This window comes from Pimephales promelas (assembly GCF_988280905.1).
Source record: "Pimephales promelas chromosome 3 unlocalized genomic scaffold, fPimPro1.hap1.1 SUPER_3_unloc_1, whole genome shotgun sequence".
Classification (NCBI taxonomy): domain Eukaryota; kingdom Metazoa; phylum Chordata; class Actinopteri; order Cypriniformes; family Leuciscidae; genus Pimephales; species Pimephales promelas.
In genome coordinates, this window is record NW_028297295.1 from 544845 (window position 1) to 557500 (window position 12656).

The 12656-nt window shown below is 46.3% G+C and overlaps 56 non-coding genes across 56 annotated transcripts; all 56 read right to left on the reverse strand.

The window, feature by feature from the left end:
• Nucleotides 1-39: 39 nt before the first annotated feature.
• LOC148964277 (5S ribosomal RNA) lies at nt 40-158 on the reverse strand. Its single transcript, XR_016152523.1, has one exon. It is a non-coding gene; the product is annotated as a 5S ribosomal RNA (ribosomal RNA).
• Nucleotides 159-250: 92 nt separating this feature from the next.
• On the reverse strand, nt 251-369 carry LOC148964278 (5S ribosomal RNA). The gene has a single exon (XR_016152524.1). It is a non-coding gene; the product is annotated as a 5S ribosomal RNA (ribosomal RNA).
• A 173-nt stretch (nt 370-542) lies between these two features.
• LOC148964279 (5S ribosomal RNA) lies at nt 543-661 on the reverse strand. The gene has a single exon (XR_016152525.1). It is a non-coding gene; the product is annotated as a 5S ribosomal RNA (ribosomal RNA).
• Nucleotides 662-753: 92 nt separating this feature from the next.
• LOC148964280 (5S ribosomal RNA) lies at nt 754-872 on the reverse strand. The gene has a single exon (XR_016152527.1). It is a non-coding gene; the product is annotated as a 5S ribosomal RNA (ribosomal RNA).
• A 92-nt stretch (nt 873-964) lies between these two features.
• Nucleotides 965-1083, reverse strand: LOC148964281 (5S ribosomal RNA). Its single transcript, XR_016152528.1, has one exon. It is a non-coding gene; the product is annotated as a 5S ribosomal RNA (ribosomal RNA).
• Nucleotides 1084-1175: 92 nt separating this feature from the next.
• On the reverse strand, nt 1176-1294 carry LOC148964282 (5S ribosomal RNA). The gene has a single exon (XR_016152529.1). It is a non-coding gene; the product is annotated as a 5S ribosomal RNA (ribosomal RNA).
• A 170-nt stretch (nt 1295-1464) lies between these two features.
• Nucleotides 1465-1583, reverse strand: LOC148964283 (5S ribosomal RNA). The gene has a single exon (XR_016152530.1). It is a non-coding gene; the product is annotated as a 5S ribosomal RNA (ribosomal RNA).
• Nucleotides 1584-1675: 92 nt separating this feature from the next.
• On the reverse strand, nt 1676-1794 carry LOC148964284 (5S ribosomal RNA). Its single transcript, XR_016152531.1, has one exon. It is a non-coding gene; the product is annotated as a 5S ribosomal RNA (ribosomal RNA).
• A 92-nt stretch (nt 1795-1886) lies between these two features.
• On the reverse strand, nt 1887-2005 carry LOC148964285 (5S ribosomal RNA). The gene has a single exon (XR_016152533.1). It is a non-coding gene; the product is annotated as a 5S ribosomal RNA (ribosomal RNA).
• Nucleotides 2006-2178: 173 nt separating this feature from the next.
• On the reverse strand, nt 2179-2297 carry LOC148964286 (5S ribosomal RNA). Its single transcript, XR_016152534.1, has one exon. It is a non-coding gene; the product is annotated as a 5S ribosomal RNA (ribosomal RNA).
• A 92-nt stretch (nt 2298-2389) lies between these two features.
• LOC148964287 (5S ribosomal RNA) lies at nt 2390-2508 on the reverse strand. The gene has a single exon (XR_016153280.1). It is a non-coding gene; the product is annotated as a 5S ribosomal RNA (ribosomal RNA).
• Nucleotides 2509-2600: 92 nt separating this feature from the next.
• On the reverse strand, nt 2601-2719 carry LOC148964288 (5S ribosomal RNA). The gene has a single exon (XR_016152535.1). It is a non-coding gene; the product is annotated as a 5S ribosomal RNA (ribosomal RNA).
• Nucleotides 2720-2811: 92 nt separating this feature from the next.
• Nucleotides 2812-2930, reverse strand: LOC148964289 (5S ribosomal RNA). Its single transcript, XR_016152536.1, has one exon. It is a non-coding gene; the product is annotated as a 5S ribosomal RNA (ribosomal RNA).
• A 171-nt stretch (nt 2931-3101) lies between these two features.
• LOC148964290 (5S ribosomal RNA) lies at nt 3102-3220 on the reverse strand. Its single transcript, XR_016152537.1, has one exon. It is a non-coding gene; the product is annotated as a 5S ribosomal RNA (ribosomal RNA).
• A 92-nt stretch (nt 3221-3312) lies between these two features.
• Nucleotides 3313-3431, reverse strand: LOC148964291 (5S ribosomal RNA). Its single transcript, XR_016152538.1, has one exon. It is a non-coding gene; the product is annotated as a 5S ribosomal RNA (ribosomal RNA).
• Nucleotides 3432-3523: 92 nt separating this feature from the next.
• Nucleotides 3524-3642, reverse strand: LOC148964292 (5S ribosomal RNA). Its single transcript, XR_016152539.1, has one exon. It is a non-coding gene; the product is annotated as a 5S ribosomal RNA (ribosomal RNA).
• A 92-nt stretch (nt 3643-3734) lies between these two features.
• On the reverse strand, nt 3735-3853 carry LOC148964293 (5S ribosomal RNA). The gene has a single exon (XR_016152540.1). It is a non-coding gene; the product is annotated as a 5S ribosomal RNA (ribosomal RNA).
• A 92-nt stretch (nt 3854-3945) lies between these two features.
• Nucleotides 3946-4064, reverse strand: LOC148964294 (5S ribosomal RNA). Its single transcript, XR_016153282.1, has one exon. It is a non-coding gene; the product is annotated as a 5S ribosomal RNA (ribosomal RNA).
• Nucleotides 4065-4156: 92 nt separating this feature from the next.
• Nucleotides 4157-4275, reverse strand: LOC148964295 (5S ribosomal RNA). The gene has a single exon (XR_016152541.1). It is a non-coding gene; the product is annotated as a 5S ribosomal RNA (ribosomal RNA).
• A 92-nt stretch (nt 4276-4367) lies between these two features.
• On the reverse strand, nt 4368-4486 carry LOC148964296 (5S ribosomal RNA). Its single transcript, XR_016152542.1, has one exon. It is a non-coding gene; the product is annotated as a 5S ribosomal RNA (ribosomal RNA).
• Nucleotides 4487-4578: 92 nt separating this feature from the next.
• On the reverse strand, nt 4579-4697 carry LOC148964297 (5S ribosomal RNA). The gene has a single exon (XR_016152544.1). It is a non-coding gene; the product is annotated as a 5S ribosomal RNA (ribosomal RNA).
• Nucleotides 4698-4789: 92 nt separating this feature from the next.
• Nucleotides 4790-4908, reverse strand: LOC148964298 (5S ribosomal RNA). The gene has a single exon (XR_016152545.1). It is a non-coding gene; the product is annotated as a 5S ribosomal RNA (ribosomal RNA).
• A 92-nt stretch (nt 4909-5000) lies between these two features.
• Nucleotides 5001-5119, reverse strand: LOC148964299 (5S ribosomal RNA). Its single transcript, XR_016152546.1, has one exon. It is a non-coding gene; the product is annotated as a 5S ribosomal RNA (ribosomal RNA).
• A 173-nt stretch (nt 5120-5292) lies between these two features.
• Nucleotides 5293-5411, reverse strand: LOC148964300 (5S ribosomal RNA). Its single transcript, XR_016152547.1, has one exon. It is a non-coding gene; the product is annotated as a 5S ribosomal RNA (ribosomal RNA).
• Nucleotides 5412-5503: 92 nt separating this feature from the next.
• On the reverse strand, nt 5504-5622 carry LOC148964301 (5S ribosomal RNA). Its single transcript, XR_016152548.1, has one exon. It is a non-coding gene; the product is annotated as a 5S ribosomal RNA (ribosomal RNA).
• A 92-nt stretch (nt 5623-5714) lies between these two features.
• LOC148964302 (5S ribosomal RNA) lies at nt 5715-5833 on the reverse strand. Its single transcript, XR_016152549.1, has one exon. It is a non-coding gene; the product is annotated as a 5S ribosomal RNA (ribosomal RNA).
• Nucleotides 5834-5925: 92 nt separating this feature from the next.
• Nucleotides 5926-6044, reverse strand: LOC148964303 (5S ribosomal RNA). Its single transcript, XR_016152550.1, has one exon. It is a non-coding gene; the product is annotated as a 5S ribosomal RNA (ribosomal RNA).
• Nucleotides 6045-6214: 170 nt separating this feature from the next.
• Nucleotides 6215-6333, reverse strand: LOC148964304 (5S ribosomal RNA). Its single transcript, XR_016152551.1, has one exon. It is a non-coding gene; the product is annotated as a 5S ribosomal RNA (ribosomal RNA).
• A 92-nt stretch (nt 6334-6425) lies between these two features.
• Nucleotides 6426-6544, reverse strand: LOC148964305 (5S ribosomal RNA). The gene has a single exon (XR_016152552.1). It is a non-coding gene; the product is annotated as a 5S ribosomal RNA (ribosomal RNA).
• A 92-nt stretch (nt 6545-6636) lies between these two features.
• On the reverse strand, nt 6637-6755 carry LOC148964306 (5S ribosomal RNA). Its single transcript, XR_016152553.1, has one exon. It is a non-coding gene; the product is annotated as a 5S ribosomal RNA (ribosomal RNA).
• Nucleotides 6756-6928: 173 nt separating this feature from the next.
• Nucleotides 6929-7047, reverse strand: LOC148964307 (5S ribosomal RNA). Its single transcript, XR_016152555.1, has one exon. It is a non-coding gene; the product is annotated as a 5S ribosomal RNA (ribosomal RNA).
• A 92-nt stretch (nt 7048-7139) lies between these two features.
• Nucleotides 7140-7258, reverse strand: LOC148964308 (5S ribosomal RNA). The gene has a single exon (XR_016153283.1). It is a non-coding gene; the product is annotated as a 5S ribosomal RNA (ribosomal RNA).
• Nucleotides 7259-7350: 92 nt separating this feature from the next.
• LOC148964309 (5S ribosomal RNA) lies at nt 7351-7469 on the reverse strand. The gene has a single exon (XR_016152556.1). It is a non-coding gene; the product is annotated as a 5S ribosomal RNA (ribosomal RNA).
• Nucleotides 7470-7561: 92 nt separating this feature from the next.
• On the reverse strand, nt 7562-7680 carry LOC148964310 (5S ribosomal RNA). The gene has a single exon (XR_016152557.1). It is a non-coding gene; the product is annotated as a 5S ribosomal RNA (ribosomal RNA).
• A 170-nt stretch (nt 7681-7850) lies between these two features.
• Nucleotides 7851-7969, reverse strand: LOC148964311 (5S ribosomal RNA). Its single transcript, XR_016152558.1, has one exon. It is a non-coding gene; the product is annotated as a 5S ribosomal RNA (ribosomal RNA).
• Nucleotides 7970-8061: 92 nt separating this feature from the next.
• Nucleotides 8062-8180, reverse strand: LOC148964312 (5S ribosomal RNA). The gene has a single exon (XR_016152559.1). It is a non-coding gene; the product is annotated as a 5S ribosomal RNA (ribosomal RNA).
• A 92-nt stretch (nt 8181-8272) lies between these two features.
• LOC148964313 (5S ribosomal RNA) lies at nt 8273-8391 on the reverse strand. The gene has a single exon (XR_016152560.1). It is a non-coding gene; the product is annotated as a 5S ribosomal RNA (ribosomal RNA).
• Nucleotides 8392-8483: 92 nt separating this feature from the next.
• Nucleotides 8484-8602, reverse strand: LOC148964314 (5S ribosomal RNA). The gene has a single exon (XR_016152561.1). It is a non-coding gene; the product is annotated as a 5S ribosomal RNA (ribosomal RNA).
• Nucleotides 8603-8694: 92 nt separating this feature from the next.
• LOC148964315 (5S ribosomal RNA) lies at nt 8695-8813 on the reverse strand. Its single transcript, XR_016153285.1, has one exon. It is a non-coding gene; the product is annotated as a 5S ribosomal RNA (ribosomal RNA).
• Nucleotides 8814-8905: 92 nt separating this feature from the next.
• Nucleotides 8906-9024, reverse strand: LOC148964316 (5S ribosomal RNA). Its single transcript, XR_016152562.1, has one exon. It is a non-coding gene; the product is annotated as a 5S ribosomal RNA (ribosomal RNA).
• A 92-nt stretch (nt 9025-9116) lies between these two features.
• LOC148964317 (5S ribosomal RNA) lies at nt 9117-9235 on the reverse strand. Its single transcript, XR_016152563.1, has one exon. It is a non-coding gene; the product is annotated as a 5S ribosomal RNA (ribosomal RNA).
• Nucleotides 9236-9327: 92 nt separating this feature from the next.
• Nucleotides 9328-9446, reverse strand: LOC148964318 (5S ribosomal RNA). Its single transcript, XR_016152564.1, has one exon. It is a non-coding gene; the product is annotated as a 5S ribosomal RNA (ribosomal RNA).
• A 92-nt stretch (nt 9447-9538) lies between these two features.
• Nucleotides 9539-9657, reverse strand: LOC148964319 (5S ribosomal RNA). Its single transcript, XR_016152566.1, has one exon. It is a non-coding gene; the product is annotated as a 5S ribosomal RNA (ribosomal RNA).
• A 92-nt stretch (nt 9658-9749) lies between these two features.
• Nucleotides 9750-9868, reverse strand: LOC148964320 (5S ribosomal RNA). The gene has a single exon (XR_016152567.1). It is a non-coding gene; the product is annotated as a 5S ribosomal RNA (ribosomal RNA).
• A 173-nt stretch (nt 9869-10041) lies between these two features.
• LOC148964321 (5S ribosomal RNA) lies at nt 10042-10160 on the reverse strand. The gene has a single exon (XR_016152568.1). It is a non-coding gene; the product is annotated as a 5S ribosomal RNA (ribosomal RNA).
• A 92-nt stretch (nt 10161-10252) lies between these two features.
• On the reverse strand, nt 10253-10371 carry LOC148964322 (5S ribosomal RNA). The gene has a single exon (XR_016152569.1). It is a non-coding gene; the product is annotated as a 5S ribosomal RNA (ribosomal RNA).
• Nucleotides 10372-10463: 92 nt separating this feature from the next.
• Nucleotides 10464-10582, reverse strand: LOC148964323 (5S ribosomal RNA). Its single transcript, XR_016152570.1, has one exon. It is a non-coding gene; the product is annotated as a 5S ribosomal RNA (ribosomal RNA).
• Nucleotides 10583-10674: 92 nt separating this feature from the next.
• On the reverse strand, nt 10675-10793 carry LOC148964324 (5S ribosomal RNA). The gene has a single exon (XR_016152571.1). It is a non-coding gene; the product is annotated as a 5S ribosomal RNA (ribosomal RNA).
• Nucleotides 10794-10963: 170 nt separating this feature from the next.
• Nucleotides 10964-11082, reverse strand: LOC148964325 (5S ribosomal RNA). The gene has a single exon (XR_016152572.1). It is a non-coding gene; the product is annotated as a 5S ribosomal RNA (ribosomal RNA).
• Nucleotides 11083-11174: 92 nt separating this feature from the next.
• On the reverse strand, nt 11175-11293 carry LOC148964326 (5S ribosomal RNA). The gene has a single exon (XR_016152573.1). It is a non-coding gene; the product is annotated as a 5S ribosomal RNA (ribosomal RNA).
• Nucleotides 11294-11385: 92 nt separating this feature from the next.
• LOC148964327 (5S ribosomal RNA) lies at nt 11386-11504 on the reverse strand. Its single transcript, XR_016152575.1, has one exon. It is a non-coding gene; the product is annotated as a 5S ribosomal RNA (ribosomal RNA).
• A 92-nt stretch (nt 11505-11596) lies between these two features.
• On the reverse strand, nt 11597-11715 carry LOC148964328 (5S ribosomal RNA). The gene has a single exon (XR_016152576.1). It is a non-coding gene; the product is annotated as a 5S ribosomal RNA (ribosomal RNA).
• A 92-nt stretch (nt 11716-11807) lies between these two features.
• Nucleotides 11808-11926, reverse strand: LOC148964329 (5S ribosomal RNA). The gene has a single exon (XR_016152578.1). It is a non-coding gene; the product is annotated as a 5S ribosomal RNA (ribosomal RNA).
• Nucleotides 11927-12100: 174 nt separating this feature from the next.
• LOC148964330 (5S ribosomal RNA) lies at nt 12101-12219 on the reverse strand. Its single transcript, XR_016152579.1, has one exon. It is a non-coding gene; the product is annotated as a 5S ribosomal RNA (ribosomal RNA).
• A 92-nt stretch (nt 12220-12311) lies between these two features.
• On the reverse strand, nt 12312-12430 carry LOC148964331 (5S ribosomal RNA). Its single transcript, XR_016153286.1, has one exon. It is a non-coding gene; the product is annotated as a 5S ribosomal RNA (ribosomal RNA).
• A 92-nt stretch (nt 12431-12522) lies between these two features.
• LOC148964332 (5S ribosomal RNA) lies at nt 12523-12641 on the reverse strand. The gene has a single exon (XR_016152580.1). It is a non-coding gene; the product is annotated as a 5S ribosomal RNA (ribosomal RNA).
• Between the last annotated feature and the right edge of the window lie 15 nt (nt 12642-12656).

A 12656-nucleotide genomic window follows, 5' to 3' on the forward strand; every position in this document is an offset into this window, starting at 1 on the left:
AACCATATAAAGCTTACTAGGTCTCCCATCCAACAATAAAGCTTACAGCACCTGGTATTCCCAGGCGGTCTCCCATCCAAGTACTAACCAGGCCCGACCCTGCTTAGCTTCCGAGATCAGACGAGTTCGGGCGTTCTCAAGGTGGTATGGCCGTAAGCAAAATCTGCTGCCAAAATTGGGCTATTTGAATGGTTAGAACATTAGGGTAGTAAACCATATAAAGCTTACTAGGTCTCCCATCCAACAATAAAGCTTACAGCACCTGGTATTCCCAGGCGGTCTCCCATCCAAGTACTAACCAGGCCCGACCCTGCTTAGCTTCCGAGATCAGACGAGTTCGGGCGTTCTCAAGGTGGTATGGCCGTAAGCGAAATCTGCTGCCAAAATTGGGCTATTTGAAGAAAAAAAAAAGAGACTCTTTCAGGCTTTCTGAAGAAACTCAGAGACGATTTCAGGCATTTTGAGGGGGAAAAAAGACAATTTAGGATTTTTGAACCATTTCATTGACTCATTTTTTTTTTTTTTTTTTTTTTAAACAATAAAGCTTACAGCACCTGGTATTCCCAGGCGGTCTCCCATCCAAGTACTAACCAGGCCCGACCCTGCTTAGCTTCCGAGATCAGACGAGTTCGGGCGTTCTCAAGGTGGTATGGCCGTAAGCAAAATCTGCTGCCAAAATTGGGCTTTTTGAATGGTTAGAACATTAGGGTAGTAAACCATATAAAGCTTACTAGGTCTCCCATCCAACAATAAAGCTTACAGCACCTGGTATTCCCAGGCGGTCTCCCATCCAAGTACTAACCAGGCCCGACCCTGCTTAGCTTCCGAGATCAGACGAGTTCGGGCGTTCTCAAGGTGGTATGGCCGTAAGCAAAATCTGCTGCCAAAATTGGGCTTTTTGAATGGTTAGAACATTAGGGTAGTAAACCATATAAAGCTTACTAGGTCTCCCATCCAACAATAAAGCTTACAGCACCTGGTATTCCCAGGCGGTCTCCCATCCAAGTACTAACCAGGCCCGACCCTGCTTAGCTTCCGAGATCAGACGAGTTCGGGCGTTCTCAAGGTGGTATGGCCGTAAGCAAAATCTGCTGCCAAAATTGGGCTATTTGAATGGTTAGAACATTAGGGTAGTAAACCATATAAAGCTTACTAGGTCTCCCATCCAACAATAAAGCTTACAGCACCTGGTATTCCCAGGCGGTCTCCCATCCAAGTACTAACCAGGCCCGACCCTGCTTAGCTTCCGAGATCAGACGAGTTCGGGCGTTCTCAAGGTGGTATGGCCGTAAGCGAAATCTGCTGCCAAAATTGGGCTATTTGAAGAAAAAAAAAGAGACTCTTTCAGGCTTTCTGAAGAAACTCAGAGACGATTTCAGGCATTTTGAGGGGGAAAAAAGACAATTTAGGATTTTTGAACTATTTCATTGACTCTTTTTTTTTTTTTTTTTTTTTAAACAATAAAGCTTACAGCACCTGGTATTCCCAGGCGGTCTCCCATCCAAGTACTAACCAGGCCCGACCCTGCTTAGCTTCCGAGATCAGACGAGTTCGGGCGTTCTCAAGGTGGTATGGCCGTAAGCAAAATCTGCTGCCAAAATTGGGCTATTTGAATGGTTAGAACATTAGGGTAGTAAACCATATAAAGCTTACTAGGTCTCCCATCCAACAATAAAGCTTACAGCACCTGGTATTCCCAGGCGGTCTCCCATCCAAGTACTAACCAGGCCCGACCCTGCTTAGCTTCCGAGATCAGACGAGTTCGGGCGTTCTCAAGGTGGTATGGCCGTAAGCAAAATCTGCTGCCAAAATTGGGCTATTTGAATGGTTAGAACATTAGGGTAGTAAACCATATAAAGCTTACTAGGTCTCCCATCCAACAATAAAGCTTACAGCACCTGGTATTCCCAGGCGGTCTCCCATCCAAGTACTAACCAGGCCCGACCCTGCTTAGCTTCCGAGATCAGACGAGTTCGGGCGTTCTCAAGGTGGTATGGCCGTAAGCGAAATCTGCTGCCAAAATTGGGCTATTTGAAGAAAAAAAAAAGAGACTCTTTCAGGCTTTCTGAAGAAACTCAGAGACGATTTCAGGCATTTTGAGGGGGAAAAAAGACAATTTAGGATTTTTGAACCATTTCATTGACTCTTTTTTTTTTTTTTTTTTTTTTTAAACAATAAAGCTTACAGCACCTGGTATTCCCAGGCGGTCTCCCATCCAAGTACTAACCAGGCCCGACCCTGCTTAGCTTCCGAGATCAGACGAGTTCGGGCGTTCTCAAGGTGGTATGGCCGTAAGCAAAATCTGCTGCCAAAATTGGGCTTTTTGAATGGTTAGAACATTAGGGTAGTAAACCATATAAAGCTTACTAGGTGTCCCATCCAACAATAAAGCTTACAGCACCTGGTATTCCCAGGCGGTCTCCCATCCAAGTACTAACCAGGCCCGACCCTGCTTTGCTTCCGAGATCAGACGAGTTCGGGCGTTCTCAAGGTGGTATGGCCGTAAGCAAAATCTGCTGCCAAAATTGGGCTATTTGAATGGTTAGAACATTAGGGTAGTAAACCATATAAAGCTTACTAGGTCTCCCATCCAACAATAAAGCTTACAGCACCTGGTATTCCCAGGCGGTCTCCCATCCAAGTACTAACCAGGCCCGACCCTGCTTAGCTTCCGAGATCAGACGAGTTCGGGCGTTCTCAAGGTGGTATGGCCGTAAGCGAAATCTGCTGCCAAAATTGGGCTATTTGAATGGTTAGAACATTAGGGTAGTAAACCATATAAAGCTTACTAGGTCTCCCATCCAACAATAAAGCTTACAGCACCTGGTATTCCCAGGCGGTCTCCCATCCAAGTACTAACCAGGCCCGACCCTGCTTAGCTTCCGAGATCAGACGAGTTCGGGCGTTCTCAAGGTGGTATGGCCGTAAGCGAAATCTGCTGCCAAAATTGGGCTATTTGAAGAAAAAAAAAGAGACTCTTTCAGGCTTTCTGAAGAAACTCAGAGACGATTTCAGGCATTTTGAGGGGGAAAAAAGACAATTTAGGATTTTTGAACTATTTCATTGACTCTTTTTTTTTTTTTTTTTTTTTTAAACAATAAAGCTTACAGCACCTGGTATTCCCAGGCGGTCTCCCATCCAAGTACTAACCAGGCCCGACCCTGCTTAGCTTCCGAGATCAGACGAGTTCGGGCGTTCTCAAGGTGGTATGGCCGTAAGCAAAATCTGCTGCCAAAATTGGGCTATTTGAATGGTTAGAACATTAGGGTAGTAAACCATATAAAGCTTACTAGGTCTCCCATCCAACAATAAAGCTTACAGCACCTGGTATTCCCAGGCGGTCTCCCATCCAAGTACTAACCAGGCCCGACCCTGCTTAGCTTCCGAGATCAGACGAGTTCGGGCGTTCTCAAGGTGGTATGGCCGTAAGCAAAATCTGCTGCCAAAATTGGGCTATTTGAATGGTTAGAACATTAGGGTAGTAAACCATATAAAGCTTACTAGGTCTCCCATCCAACAATAAAGCTTACAGCACCTGGTATTCCCAGGCGGTCTCCCATCCAAGTACTAACCAGGCCCGACCCTGCTTAGCTTCCGAGATCAGACGAGTTCGGGCGTTCTCAAGGTGGTATGGCCGTAAGCAAAATCTGCTGCCAAAATTGGGCTTTTTGAATGGTTAGAACATTAGGGTAGTAAACCATATAAAGCTTACTAGGTCTCCCATCCAACAATAAAGCTTACAGCACCTGGTATTCCCAGGCGGTCTCCCATCCAAGTACTAACCAGGCCCGACCCTGCTTAGCTTCCGAGATCAGACGAGTTCGGGCGTTCTCAAGGTGGTATGGCCGTAAGCAAAATCTGCTGCCAAAATTGGGCTATTTGAATGGTTAGAACATTAGGGTAGTAAACCATATAAAGCTTACTAGGTGTCCCATCCAACAATAAAGCTTACAGCACCTGGTATTCCCAGGCGGTCTCCCATCCAAGTACTAACCAGGCCCGACCCTGCTTTGCTTCCGAGATCAGACGAGTTCGGGCGTTCTCAAGGTGGTATGGCCGTAAGCAAAATCTGCTGCCAAAATTGGGCTATTTGAATGGTTAGAACATTAGGGTAGTAAACCATATAAAGCTTACTAGGTCTCCCATCCAACAATAAAGCTTACAGCACCTGGTATTCCCAGGCGGTCTCCCATCCAAGTACTAACCAGGCCCGACCCTGCTTAGCTTCCGAGATCAGACGAGTTCGGGCGTTCTCAAGGTGGTATGGCCGTAAGCGAAATCTGCTGCCAAAATTGGGCTATTTGAATGGTTAGAACATTAGGGTAGTAAACCATATAAAGCTTACTAGGTCTCCCATCCAACAATAAAGCTTACAGCACCTGGTATTCCCAGGCGGTCTCCCATCCAAGTACTAACCAGGCCCGACCCTGCTTAGCTTCCGAGATCAGACGAGTTCGGGCGTTCTCAAGGTGGTATGGCCGTAAGCGAAATCTGCTGCCAAAATTGGGCTTTTTGAATGGTTAGAACATTAGGGTAGTAAACCATATAAAGCTTACTAGGTCTCCCATCCAACAATAAAGCTTACAGCACCTGGTATTCCCAGGCGGTCTCCCATCCAAGTACTAACCAGGCCCGACCCTGCTTAGCTTCCGAGATCAGACGAGTTCGGGCGTTCTCAAGGTGGTATGGCCGTAAGCAAAATCTGCTGCCAAAATTGGGCTTTTTGAATGGTTAGAACATTAGGGTAGTAAACCATATAAAGCTTACTAGGTCTCCCATCCAACAATAAAGCTTACAGCACCTGGTATTCCCAGGCGGTCTCCCATCCAAGTACTAACCAGGCCCGACCCTGCTTAGCTTCCGAGATCAGACGAGTTCGGGCGTTCTCAAGGTGGTATGGCCGTAAGCAAAATCTGCTGCCAAAATTGGGCTATTTGAATGGTTAGAACATTAGGGTAGTAAACCATATAAAGCTTACTAGGTCTCCCATCCAACAATAAAGCTTACAGCACCTGGTATTCCCAGGCGGTCTCCCATCCAAGTACTAACCAGGCCCGACCCTGCTTAGCTTCCGAGATCAGACGAGTTCGGGCGTTCTCAAGGTGGTATGGCCGTAAGCGAAATCTGCTGCCAAAATTGGGCTATTTGAAGAAAAAAAAAAGAGACTCTTTCAGGCTTTCTGAAGAAACTCAGAGACGATTTCAGGCATTTTGAGGGGGAAAAAAGACAATTTAGGATTTTTGAACCATTTCATTGACTCATTTTTTTTTTTTTTTTTTTTTTAAACAATAAAGCTTACAGCACCTGGTATTCCCAGGCGGTCTCCCATCCAAGTACTAACCAGGCCCGACCCTGCTTAGCTTCCGAGATCAGACGAGTTCGGGCGTTCTCAAGGTGGTATGGCCGTAAGCAAAATCTGCTGCCAAAATTGGGCTTTTTGAATGGTTAGAACATTAGGGTAGTAAACCATATAAAGCTTACTAGGTCTCCCATCCAACAATAAAGCTTACAGCACCTGGTATTCCCAGGCGGTCTCCCATCCAAGTACTAACCAGGCCCGACCCTGCTTAGCTTCCGAGATCAGACGAGTTCGGGCGTTCTCAAGGTGGTATGGCCGTAAGCAAAATCTGCTGCCAAAATTGGGCTTTTTGAATGGTTAGAACATTAGGGTAGTAAACCATATAAAGCTTACTAGGTCTCCCATCCAACAATAAAGCTTACAGCACCTGGTATTCCCAGGCGGTCTCCCATCCAAGTACTAACCAGGCCCGACCCTGCTTAGCTTCCGAGATCAGACGAGTTCGGGCGTTCTCAAGGTGGTATGGCCGTAAGCAAAATCTGCTGCCAAAATTGGGCTATTTGAATGGTTAGAACATTAGGGTAGTAAACCATATAAAGCTTACTAGGTCTCCCATCCAACAATAAAGCTTACAGCACCTGGTATTCCCAGGCGGTCTCCCATCCAAGTACTAACCAGGCCCGACCCTGCTTAGCTTCCGAGATCAGACGAGTTCGGGCGTTCTCAAGGTGGTATGGCCGTAAGCGAAATCTGCTGCCAAAATTGGGCTATTTGAAGAAAAAAAAAGAGACTCTTTCAGGCTTTCTGAAGAAACTCAGAGACGATTTCAGGCATTTTGAGGGGGAAAAAAGACAATTTAGGATTTTTGAACTATTTCATTGACTCTTTTTTTTTTTTTTTTTTTTTAAACAATAAAGCTTACAGCACCTGGTATTCCCAGGCGGTCTCCCATCCAAGTACTAACCAGGCCCGACCCTGCTTAGCTTCCGAGATCAGACGAGTTCGGGCGTTCTCAAGGTGGTATGGCCGTAAGCAAAATCTGCTGCCAAAATTGGGCTATTTGAATGGTTAGAACATTAGGGTAGTAAACCATATAAAGCTTACTAGGTCTCCCATCCAACAATAAAGCTTACAGCACCTGGTATTCCCAGGCGGTCTCCCATCCAAGTACTAACCAGGCCCGACCCTGCTTAGCTTCCGAGATCAGACGAGTTCGGGCGTTCTCAAGGTGGTATGGCCGTAAGCAAAATCTGCTGCCAAAATTGGGCTATTTGAATGGTTAGAACATTAGGGTAGTAAACCATATAAAGCTTACTAGGTCTCCCATCCAACAATAAAGCTTACAGCACCTGGTATTCCCAGGCGGTCTCCCATCCAAGTACTAACCAGGCCCGACCCTGCTTAGCTTCCGAGATCAGACGAGTTCGGGCGTTCTCAAGGTGGTATGGCCGTAAGCGAAATCTGCTGCCAAAATTGGGCTATTTGAAGAAAAAAAAAAGAGACTCTTTCAGGCTTTCTGAAGAAACTCAGAGACGATTTCAGGCATTTTGAGGGGGAAAAAAGACAATTTAGGATTTTTGAACCATTTCATTGACTCTTTTTTTTTTTTTTTTTTTTTTTAAACAATAAAGCTTACAGCACCTGGTATTCCCAGGCGGTCTCCCATCCAAGTACTAACCAGGCCCGACCCTGCTTAGCTTCCGAGATCAGACGAGTTCGGGCGTTCTCAAGGTGGTATGGCCGTAAGCAAAATCTGCTGCCAAAATTGGGCTTTTTGAATGGTTAGAACATTAGGGTAGTAAACCATATAAAGCTTACTAGGTGTCCCATCCAACAATAAAGCTTACAGCACCTGGTATTCCCAGGCGGTCTCCCATCCAAGTACTAACCAGGCCCGACCCTGCTTTGCTTCCGAGATCAGACGAGTTCGGGCGTTCTCAAGGTGGTATGGCCGTAAGCAAAATCTGCTGCCAAAATTGGGCTATTTGAATGGTTAGAACATTAGGGTAGTAAACCATATAAAGCTTACTAGGTCTCCCATCCAACAATAAAGCTTACAGCACCTGGTATTCCCAGGCGGTCTCCCATCCAAGTACTAACCAGGCCCGACCCTGCTTAGCTTCCGAGATCAGACGAGTTCGGGCGTTCTCAAGGTGGTATGGCCGTAAGCGAAATCTGCTGCCAAAATTGGGCTATTTGAATGGTTAGAACATTAGGGTAGTAAACCATATAAAGCTTACTAGGTCTCCCATCCAACAATAAAGCTTACAGCACCTGGTATTCCCAGGCGGTCTCCCATCCAAGTACTAACCAGGCCCGACCCTGCTTAGCTTCCGAGATCAGACGAGTTCGGGCGTTCTCAAGGTGGTATGGCCGTAAGCGAAATCTGCTGCCAAAATTGGGCTATTTGAAGAAAAAAAAAGAGACTCTTTCAGGCTTTCTGAAGAAACTCAGAGACGATTTCAGGCATTTTGAGGGGGAAAAAAGACAATTTAGGATTTTTGAACTATTTCATTGACTCTTTTTTTTTTTTTTTTTTTTTAAACAATAAAGCTTACAGCACCTGGTATTCCCAGGCGGTCTCCCATCCAAGTACTAACCAGGCCCGACCCTGCTTAGCTTCCGAGATCAGACGAGTTCGGGCGTTCTCAAGGTGGTATGGCCGTAAGCAAAATCTGCTGCCAAAATTGGGCTATTTGAATGGTTAGAACATTAGGGTAGTAAACCATATAAAGCTTACTAGGTCTCCCATCCAACAATAAAGCTTACAGCACCTGGTATTCCCAGGCGGTCTCCCATCCAAGTACTAACCAGGCCCGACCCTGCTTAGCTTCCGAGATCAGACGAGTTCGGGCGTTCTCAAGGTGGTATGGCCGTAAGCAAAATCTGCTGCCAAAATTGGGCTATTTGAATGGTTAGAACATTAGGGTAGTAAACCATATAAAGCTTACTAGGTCTCCCATCCAACAATAAAGCTTACAGCACCTGGTATTCCCAGGCGGTCTCCCATCCAAGTACTAACCAGGCCCGACCCTGCTTAGCTTCCGAGATCAGACGAGTTCGGGCGTTCTCAAGGTGGTATGGCCGTAAGCAAAATCTGCTGCCAAAATTGGGCTTTTTGAATGGTTAGAACATTAGGGTAGTAAACCATATAAAGCTTACTAGGTCTCCCATCCAACAATAAAGCTTACAGCACCTGGTATTCCCAGGCGGTCTCCCATCCAAGTACTAACCAGGCCCGACCCTGCTTAGCTTCCGAGATCAGACGAGTTCGGGCGTTCTCAAGGTGGTATGGCCGTAAGCAAAATCTGCTGCCAAAATTGGGCTATTTGAATGGTTAGAACATTAGGGTAGTAAACCATATAAAGCTTACTAGGTGTCCCATCCAACAATAAAGCTTACAGCACCTGGTATTCCCAGGCGGTCTCCCATCCAAGTACTAACCAGGCCCGACCCTGCTTTGCTTCCGAGATCAGACGAGTTCGGGCGTTCTCAAGGTGGTATGGCCGTAAGCAAAATCTGCTGCCAAAATTGGGCTATTTGAATGGTTAGAACATTAGGGTAGTAAACCATATAAAGCTTACTAGGTCTCCCATCCAACAATAAAGCTTACAGCACCTGGTATTCCCAGGCGGTCTCCCATCCAAGTACTAACCAGGCCCGACCCTGCTTAGCTTCCGAGATCAGACGAGTTCGGGCGTTCTCAAGGTGGTATGGCCGTAAGCGAAATCTGCTGCCAAAATTGGGCTATTTGAATGGTTAGAACATTAGGGTAGTAAACCATATAAAGCTTACTAGGTCTCCCATCCAACAATAAAGCTTACAGCACCTGGTATTCCCAGGCGGTCTCCCATCCAAGTACTAACCAGGCCCGACCCTGCTTAGCTTCCGAGATCAGACGAGTTCGGGCGTTCTCAAGGTGGTATGGCCGTAAGCGAAATCTGCTGCCAAAATTGGGCTTTTTGAATGGTTAGAACATTAGGGTAGTAAACCATATAAAGCTTACTAGGTCTCCCATCCAACAATAAAGCTTACAGCACCTGGTATTCCCAGGCGGTCTCCCATCCAAGTACTAACCAGGCCCGACCCTGCTTAGCTTCCGAGATCAGACGAGTTCGGGCGTTCTCAAGGTGGTATGGCCGTAAGCAAAATCTGCTGCCAAAATTGGGCTTTTTGAATGGTTAGAACATTAGGGTAGTAAACCATATAAAGCTTACTAGGTCTCCCATCCAACAATAAAGCTTACAGCACCTGGTATTCCCAGGCGGTCTCCCATCCAAGTACTAACCAGGCCCGACCCTGCTTAGCTTCCGAGATCAGACGAGTTCGGGCGTTCTCAAGGTGGTATGGCCGTAAGCAAAATCTGCTGCCAAAATTGGGCTATTTGAATGGTTAGAACATTAGGGTAGTAAACCATATAAAGCTTACTAGGTCTCCCATCCAACAATAAAGCTTACAGCACCTGGTATTCCCAGGCGGTCTCCCATCCAAGTACTAACCAGGCCCGACCCTGCTTAGCTTCCGAGATCAGACGAGTTCGGGCGTTCTCAAGGTGGTATGGCCGTAAGCGAAATCTGCTGCCAAAATTGGGCTATTTGAAGAAAAAAAAAAGAGACTCTTTCAGGCTTTCTGAAGAAACTCAGAGACGATTTCAGGCATTTTGAGGGGGAAAAAAGACAATTTAGGATTTTTGAACCATTTCATTGACTCATTTTTTTTTTTTTTTTTTTTTTAAACAATAAAGCTTACAGCACCTGGTATTCCCAGGCGGTCTCCCATCCAAGTACTAACCAGGCCCGACCCTGCTTAGCTTCCGAGATCAGACGAGTTCGGGCGTTCTCAAGGTGGTATGGCCGTAAGCAAAATCTGCTGCCAAAATTGGGCTTTTTGAATGGTTAGAACATTAGGGTAGTAAACCATATAAAGCTTACTAGGTCTCCCATCCAACAATAAAGCTTACAGCACCTGGTATTCCCAGGCGGTCTCCCATCCAAGTACTAACCAGGCCCGACCCTGCTTAGCTTCCGAGATCAGACGAGTTCGGGCGTTCTCAAGGTGGTATGGCCGTAAGCAAAATCTGCTGCCAAAATTGGGCTTTTTGAATGGTTAGAACATTAGGGTAGTAAACCATATAAAGCTTACTAGGTCTCCCATCCAACAATAAAGCTTACAGCACCTGGTATTCCCAGGCGGTCTCCCATCCAAGTACTAACCAGGCCCGACCCTGCTTAGCTTCCGAGATCAGACGAGTTCGGGCGTTCTCAAGGTGGTATGGCCGTAAGCAAAATCTGCTGCCAAAATTGGGCTATTTGAATGGTTAGAACATTAGGGTAGTAAACCATATAAAGCTTACTAGGTCTCCCATCCAACAATAAAGCTTACAGCACCTGGTATTCCCAGGCGGTCTCCCATCCAAGTACTAACCAGGCCCGACCCTGCTTAGCTTCCGAGATCAGACGAGTTCGGGCGTTCTCAAGGTGGTATGGCCGTAAGCGAAATCTGCTGCCAAAATTGGGCTATTTGAAGAAAAAAAAAGAGACTCTTTCAGGCTTTCTGAAGAAACTCAGAGACGATTTCAGGCATTTTGAGGGGGAAAAAAGACAATTTAGGATTTTTGAACTATTTCATTGACTCTTTTTTTTTTTTTTTTTTTTTAAACAATAAAGCTTACAGCACCTGGTATTCCCAGGCGGTCTCCCATCCAAGTACTAACCAGGCCCGACCCTGCTTAGCTTCCGAGATCAGACGAGTTCGGGCGTTCTCAAGGTGGTATGGCCGTAAGCAAAATCTGCTGCCAAAATTGGGCTTTTTGAATGGTTAGAACATTAGGGTAGTAAACCATATAAAGCTTACTAGGTGTCCCATCCAACAATAAAGCTTACAGCACCTGGTATTCCCAGGCGGTCTCCCATCCAAGTACTAACCAGGCCCGACCCTGCTTAGCTTCCGAGATCAGACGAGTTCGGGCGTTCTCAAGGTGGTATGGCCGTAAGCGAAATCTGCTGCCAAAATTGGGCTTTTTGAATGGTTAGAACATTAGGGTAGTAAACCATATAAAGCTTACTAGGTCTCCCATCCAACAATAAAGCTTACAGCACCTGGTATTCCCAGGCGGTCTCCCATCCAAGTACTAACCAGGCCCGACCCTGCTTAGCTTCCGAGATCAGACGAGTTCGGGCGTTCTCAAGGTGGTATGGCCGTAAGCAAAATCTGCTGCCAAAATTGGGCTTTTTGAATGGTTAGAACATTAGGGTAGTAAACCATATAAAGCTTACTAGGTCTCCCATCCAACAATAAAGCTTACAGCACCTGGTATTCCCAGGCGGTCTCCCATCCAAGTACTAACCAGGCCCGACCCTGCTTAGCTTCCGAGATCAGACGAGTTCGGGCGTTCTCAAGGTGGTATGGCCGTAAGCAAAATCTGCTGCCAAAATTGGGCTATTTGAATGGTTAGAACATTAGGGTAGTAAACCATATAAAGCTTACTAGGTCTCCCATCCAACAATAAAGCTTACAGCACCTGGTATTCCCAGGCGGTCTCCCATCCAAGTACTAACCAGGCCCGACCCTGCTTAGCTTCCGAGATCAGACGAGTTCGGGCGTTCTCAAGGTGGTATGGCCGTAAGCGAAATCTGCTGCCAAAATTGGGCTATTTGAAGAAAAAAAAAAGAGACTCTTTCAGGCTTTCTGAAGAAACTCAGAGACGATTTCAGGCATTTTGAGGGGGAAAAAAGACAATTTAGGATTTTTGAACCATTTCATTGACTCATTTTTTTTTTTTTTTTTTTTTTTAAACAATAAAGCTTACAGCACCTGGTATTCCCAGGCGGTCTCCCATCCAAGTACTAACCAGGCCCGACCCTGCTTAGCTTCCGAGATCAGACGAGTTCGGGCGTTCTCAAGGTGGTATGGCCGTAAGCAAAATCTGCTGCCAAAATTGGGCTTTTTGAATGGTTAGAACATTAGGGTAGTAAACCATATAAAGCTTACTAGGTGTCCCATCCAACAATAAAGCTTACAGCACCTGGTATTCCCAGGCGGTCTCCCATCCAAGTACTAACCAGGCCCGACCCTGCTTTGCTTCCGAGATCAGACGAGTTCGGGCGTTCTCAAGGTGGTATGGCCGTAAGCAAAATCTGCTGCCAAAATTGGGCTATTTGAATGGTTAGAACATTAGGGTAGTAAACCATATAAAGCTTACTAGGTCTCCCATCCAACAATAAAGCTTACAGCACCTGGTATTCCCAGGCGGTCTCCCATCCAAGTACTAACCAGGCCCGACCCTGCTTAGCTTCCGAGATCAGACGAGTTCGGGCGTTCTCAAGGTGGTATGGCCGTAAGCGAAATCTGCTGCCAA